Below are 7264 nucleotides of genomic sequence, written 5' to 3' on the forward strand. Positions count from 1 at the left end.
TCCTTATGGTCCGTGGTCTCTCCGCTGTGTTTTGCGCTTATTAATTGCGGTTAATCACTGTTTTTCCGTTTATCGCATTTCGTAGTGGAACCCACATAGTGAGAGGCAGCTGGCTGAAAACTTAGCTTATCTCAGTTAGATCCAAAAATACGTGTATATATACTATACCACTGACGAAATGCTTCGCTCATGCTCTCCGGATAGACTTCCTCAGGTCTGATGTTAATGAGATTTAAAAAACTTTATTTTCATGTGAACCTATTAGAGATCCGAATCTATAAAATTATTCAGATCATTTTAGTGCGAGCACGCCTCGGCAGTGTACGTTACCGTGCAATGCTGCCTCTTTCTATCTTTTTACTCTTCTTCCCAAAACTCTGGGGCTTCTCGTGCATGGAGTAGTTCTTCGCAGATTTTCGATGGAGGAGGCAACTGTGGAGAGCGTCCTGGCAACCATAAACAAACGCCAGAGAACAATTAGAGCACAACGATGCAGCGTTGTTAAACAAACTATTAAACAAGCTATCGAGCAATAATACTAAACAACACTGACGAGATCGTTAACAAACAGCGCACTGTTAGCGATAACGAATGCCGAGAGAGCCTATTAGAAGAACAACGACGAGCTGTTAACCAAACGAACGACGATGTTAGGATTAACGAACTGAGTATTAGATACTGAGACATGTTCATACTAAGAAACAAGACAAGACACAGTGATCGTTCTCTCACCTGTGTAGCCTCGGGCCTCGTTGTCAAAACAACTTTTTGAGCAACCTGAGGCTTCGTGTAGTAGCCCTCACTTAGCAGATTACAGAAGTAGTACCCCTCTAACACATCAGACCAGAGAGGAACAAAACAGAGAAAGACAACTGGACGGAACTAGAACGATGACAGAATCCGGACCAGAACAAGCCGCGAACGTCGGGCCGCCCTCAGATAGAGCTTTAGGCGGGTTCATCGCTAATTGGAATAGAAGCAACCGCTAAGCCGAAAATGGTTGAAAGCTCAAACCGGTCTAAACACCCCAGCCCATTTACCACGCTCGCATCCTCCCACCAGCCAAACCTGCCACGCGGTCTGATCGCATTTTCGCATGTACACGTTGCCTCTCTTTTTCAATTTCTAGCGGCTATGAACACCTAAACGTCTCCGAGGCGGCACGTTCCGTATGTTTCTGTGGTCCGGTATCGTCGATCTGCTTCTAGTTCCGATTCAGTTCCTTCTCTGTTTGGTTTTCTATCGTATCACCCCCCCACCCCACCCCCCCCGGCGCCGGCCTCTTGCAGTGCGCGCCACGCTACCTCGTCCGCGAGGCCAGATCTGTGTGAGCGCCGCAGGCGTCTTGACCCTGCTCGGTGTCCGTTTCTGCTGTGGTGCGAGCTGCGGATGCGGCGGGCGGGCGAATCCCTCGCTGCACACGCTCCCCGATATATCCCGATCGTCTGGCCAGTGCCTGCTCCAGCTGCTGAGCCGAATCGCCCGGGCGGCCCGCGCCAGCGGTTTCGTCCGTCGATCCTGCTGCCCCTTGCCAAGCACGATGTCAACATGACGGGAGATTCTGTGCATGTCCTCGCAAGTGGCAGTAAGTAGCGCTAGGTGTAGGTAGTGTACAGCAAAGTAGGCTTCTTGTGTTTATGTAAGTAGCTGAGTAAGCAGCAAAGTGACAGTTAAGCTGCTGTGCTATGATAAGGTAGTATTACAGCAACAGTACGCCCAGGTAGCTCTGTGCTATGCGCTGCTACAGTTAGACGTAGTATACAGCAACGTAGCAGATAGCTCTGCCTGCCTACTGTAAGATGGCGTAGTTACAGCAAAGTAGCAGTGCTCTATGCTATGTAAGTCGAGTAGTAACTGGTCCAAGGCCAAGCATAGTTAGGTAGAGAGGCAAGTACAGTTGGACCCGGATACGAATTTTAATCTGTTCGCACAGATTTATTCCGTATTCCTCGCAAAATTGTATGTCCCGACACGCCGTCTCGTACTCATCCGGCGCCGCGCCGGCCAGTCCCACTGTTATCAGCTACAGTCCTGCTGCTATGCTGAATTCGCTTATGCCCATTTTCGTACAGTGTTTCATCACTCCTATCAATGAAGCAGAGCTTAAGACGCCCTTCCACCCACTATAACGCTAATTCACCCATCATTATCAGGCAACGTCTACAACCGCGCACAATGTCTAAATATTGCATGCTTTTCTGCCTTGACTTTAGTTATGGTTCGCTGACCAGAACTCCTCGAGGGAAGGCCAGCCCTTTAAAGAAAGTAGCTAATCCTCGATAGATCTTTGGATCTCATCGGCGGATTCGGGGCAGTGACTGAGCTATTCCATTTCCTTGCTGCTGGCTGGTAACGCGTTGAACCGAGCTTAAGTAAGCATATCCAAGGTCCAATGCTGTGCCCTGTTCCCGTCACTCCGATAATGGCCCACTGGTCACTGCCTGCGTGTCCACTGAATGCGACCCCTGCCTGGTGCCCCCCGATGTCCTCATGCCATACACCCTCCAACTATCATTGAAACCTTCGGTCTATACATTACCGCCACTACCCACCAGTAACTTCAACCACTCTTTTTAACGCCCTCCTCAAACCACCTGCCGCCACGCAACAGCAAAAGCGCCGCGTTCCCGGAACTCAATTTTTAGCCTTCGTACACAAGATCAACAAATGTAGTAACAAAAACGCAACCACAGGATCAGTAAATTCACTGTTTTATGATTTGCTAAGCTATCACAGCTAGCGAGTCTGGCGTGATACACGATCTCAAACTTCTTGATCGGACCTTTCTCTCGCAAGTGTGCTTCGATCGCTCAGATCTTTCAGGAGTTGCTCCAACTGACCGATACAGTGAATTCCAGAAGCTTCTGGATGTTTTTCTTCCGTTACACTTGACAGCACTGCGGTGCTAGCCCATCTGTGAGGACTATCAGGCACTGACTGTCACGGCACATATGCGTAGAGGCTCGAAAATTGCCGCCGCATGCACATTCCTGAGTTTCAGCCCATTTCCGGTACTGGAGGCAAAAAGAAAACGCCACCGTGCCTGCATTAATTGCCGATGATGTTTTTCTAAATTATAACTAATAAGCAAACATCCTTCGTTAACGCGGTTTAACATACTATATTTCGGGAGTGCCGCGGCGGCGCGGTATCTATATTCTGTTTCGCCGTAATTCCAACCGTAAACGGTTTAAATTCCTACTCCGGCGTTCCATATCATCAAAGTAGATAATAGACGAACTTCCCTATTATCTACGTTCTGATACAGTTATGCGTACATATCAACCGTTTGTATCTTATAAACCGATGACTCAGTGACAGTGTTATGTGTTGTTCTCAAGAACTGTTAACGAGGATAGGAGACTTTGAATTGAATCGACGTGTGTGTCTTTTAGTACACGCGGGAGCTATTTCTTTCGGCTTAAGCTGCTGCGCCGTTAAATAGACGTGCGATATATACACGCAGGTAATACGCGCGCGCGCGAACGACAGAAAGAGACCTGGATAACTAGAATGAGTAGCGTGGATAACCTGAAAGAGAGGTGAGATAAGCAGAAAGATAGGTGATAACTAGAAAGAGAGCGGGGGGGGCGCGGCCGGCGCGCCCCCGTTCGGCGCGGCCGGATGAGGCCTGGAAAGGTGAGAGGGCTGAATAACAGAAAGGAGGTATGGCATAACCAGAAAGAGAGCTGGGAAGTTATACCAGAAAGATATGGTGGATAACCCAGAAAAGAGAGGTGGCATAACCAGAAGAGACGTGTGACATAACTTGAAGAGCAGGTGAATAACAGAAGAGAGGCTGGATAACCAAGACAGGAGCAGATGTGACTAACCTAGAACGTGAGGCTAGATACCGAAAGAGAGATAAGTACCGAAGTGATCCTTGTTAATTATCCTCCGACGAATTCGATGAGGTGTACCGCTGCCTATGACCGTATTGAACGTACTCTGCTCGGAAACGCATTGGCTGGCGGTTGGCTCCTCGAGTCAGCCTGTGTTTCGGCGCGGGATCGCAGCCACCAGCATCAGCGATCTACGATCTCTGTTGTCACGTAGGATTTTCCCACTTTGTTCTTGTCTGAAAAAAAAAACGCAATCGCTGACAATGTACGGGATGTCCCCTGTGTTTTATGTCCTTCTAAGTATTCTGCTTCGTCTCTTATTATTCTGATCATTCTCTCTTCTCTCTCTATGCACTATCCTTTCCATCAGTCTCATCTCACCCACATTGACTACTCACACACACGCCACGCACGGCACCCCCCTGCCCCACGACACACCACACTTTGGACAGCTCTTGCAACTACCTTCCCATCAAATTCCCTCATTCCAGCTGGTTTTCTTGACCTCCTTCTTTACACCCGAGCTCATCCTGAATTGGCCCTTTCCCCCTAGCTCACCCCCAGGTCCCTGCCGACCCCCACCTTAGGTCTTCGCTCTAACAAACACAGCCACGTTTTAAAACCCACCTTCTCCATGCTCTCACTTCAGTCTCCCTCCCCCCTCCATCTCACTGCCTCCACCTCTTCCTCCCCCCCTCCCTCCTCTCCCTCCCCTCCTCTCCACCTCTTTCCCTCCCTCCTCACCTCCACTCCACTCATCCCTCTCCTGTCCTCTTCTCTCTTTCCTCCCGTCTCCTCCCTCCTTATCCTCCTCCTTCCTCCTCCCTCCCTCCCCCCCTCCACTCTCATCCCTTCCTCATTCTCTTCCTCCTCGCTCTCTTACCCCCCACCTCACCTCTCCCTCCTCCTGCCTCCTCAATCCTCCTCTCTCCCTTCCCTCCGCCGTCTCCTTCCCGGCAGATCACATGCCTCACAAGGCGTCTATGTCTGAAGCCGAAGAAGACTTCTCTGCCGATACGCGGTGGTGACTTGCTGCGTCTCCATCAGTCAGGTCTGTAGAACGACGCTTTCTCAGCGGCGTTGAAGACGGCCACTGTACGCGTAGTTGTAGGCGCTCGCTGCGAAGCGCACAAACCTCCCAGCCACCTGCGAAACAAACGATTAGCAGCGGGAGATCGGTTAATCACCTACGACCAAATCGGCCCGCCTCCCTCTTTCGCTTCTCTCTGTTTATATTCTTGTCCCTCACAACATTCTCTCTCTCGTATATCTTGCTATCTCTCGTCGCTTTCTTTTCTCTCTCTCTCGATAGACGGTATGTATTAAAGCCGTCATGTACTCGCGCTGAGTGGGTGTGTGTGTCTGCTCACTCTCTCACCAGAACTCTCTTCTTCTCTCTCAACTTTCTCATCACTCTCTTACCTAGCTATAGCTATACCTAGTGTACCATATAGAATCAACCATCACTAAAAACCAAGAAAATATTAATAATATCTTTTCATTCAATATCTAGTATTCTATCTATATCTGATCATGTGTATGGTACTTTAATCTATATCCTATCAGGTTATATTCTCTCGGGAATATGTGATCCCCCTCTCACGGATGGTATCGCCCACGACCAGTCAAGCGTGGAAAAACTTTTGCAGGTAAATGGCCGTATTTCAACCTCAACTTTTTCACCCCCCAAAGCACAAAATATGATTATACGGCTATAATATGCGTTTATACAGTCACATAAGCACAATATACACACACACTAACGGACGCGCGCACGCGGGTATGGTCGCACGCACGCGTGCGCGTGTATTATAGGCGTAAATTAAAATTTTGTGCCTCGGGGCATGAAAAAGTTTCGGCTGAAATACGGCCATTTACCTGCAAAAGATTTTCCATGCTTGACTGGTCGTGGGCGATACCATCCGCGAGAGGGGAGTAAAGAATAAGTGATTCGCTGTTAATGTTACTCCCTGACACAGCAGATGAAAGGTCATCATGAAGAACCGGCAACTTACCGGTAATTATTATTAAATCTTTATTGCATGTAATTCAACTACAACTATACATGTACTGAAGACGGAGACTGAAGACGGAGAAAAAATTTGATAAATGCAATAGTGTTGAACAGTTAAAATAATAAAATACCTGAGTGATACAGTACATATTGTGTGATACATAGTTTTGAGTGAAACATGTTACATCAAAGCGTTACATATTGTTACAGGACCGTCACATGAATCAACGTGAATGATAATATGAAACGACTATTGTGTACGTCGGTAATCGGCGAGCTATAGCAGCTGTTTAATCGGCCGTCGGCACTCGCGTAAAACAACTATTTTTACTTTATATATGAATCTAATGCATATATAATGACTCTAAAAAGCTAAACTAGACTACTTGTCACAGATTGTCCTTGAAAAAACATGTCCTTGAAAAGTATTTGAAAAAATAATTCACACTTTTGGTGGGAACCATATGCCTTGATACAATAATGTAGCCTATCTCTTTATCTAACATGTTAACGTGCCTATTCCAGCCACCTCTTCTTGCCCTCTTGCCTCTACATCAGACATCCAGCTTCCCGAGTTAATCATTCCTAACGTGTAGTGATAATTCTCTGCCAAGCGCTGGCAGATAACATCAAGTGTCAATCATAGAGATGATAATAATATATCTCTAATAATATGATATTAATCTTTATTATGGACTCTTGATGACGCATTTGAAGTTGTGCCAAACATGTGTGCACCTAACCGCACCGGGTTTACTGGTTAGCTTGGGCGTGGTTTCGGGTGGATTCCCTTGGCATAAAAGTACCTGATCATAAGCACGACTGGCCTCTCAGTGAGCTTTCTCCTCGGGAAAAAACCTTTTTAAAACAAGTTAAAATTCTTTCTGTCTTGTCTTGATTCTGTGTTCGACGGAAGTTATCATGATTATCATGCAATGCACTTTCACAGGGATATCCATGTGTAAATATAGTTACGACCTTGCTGGGTCCCCACAGCCCTTAAGAAAGTCCTTCCAATATCATTGAAAGTCCTTGGAAATAGGTCCAAGTCCTTATTTTATGTCTAATGTCCTGGAATTTTACATTTTGACCTAACATAAAAAGCAAATCTTCATTACTGGTTATCTAGCTGACTGACCCTATTCCAAATATTCGATAAAAATGTTAAATTTAATCTAAAATTCACATGTCATTGTCTACTAATGTACTCTACCATGGGTTGAAGGCTGAATAACATCTTTAATTTCACCAGCTCAACAAGTACTATTAGCAAGAAATTTATAGGGAAGGGATTGGTCTCATTGAATTAGGTGTAAAACAACTATTTTTACTTTATATATGAATCTAAGGTATATATGATGACAATAAAATGCTAAAACTACTTGTCACAGATTGCGCTTTAAAAAAA

General features: G+C 46.4%; 1 protein-coding gene across 1 annotated transcript in view; it reads left to right on the plus strand.

Annotated features, from left to right (window-relative positions):
• Positions 1-7264, plus strand: part of LOC106810356 (N-alpha-acetyltransferase 25, NatB auxiliary subunit-like) — a gene marked incomplete at its 5' end in the record, with an annotated part of 43191 nt that overhangs the window by 34310 nt on the left and 1617 nt on the right.

The sequence above is a fragment of the Priapulus caudatus genome, unplaced genomic scaffold (genome assembly GCF_000485595.1).
Source record: "Priapulus caudatus unplaced genomic scaffold, Priapulus_caudatus-5.0.1 Scaffold435, whole genome shotgun sequence".
In the NCBI taxonomy this organism is placed as follows: domain Eukaryota; kingdom Metazoa; phylum Priapulida; class Priapulimorpha; order Priapulimorphida; family Priapulidae; genus Priapulus; species Priapulus caudatus.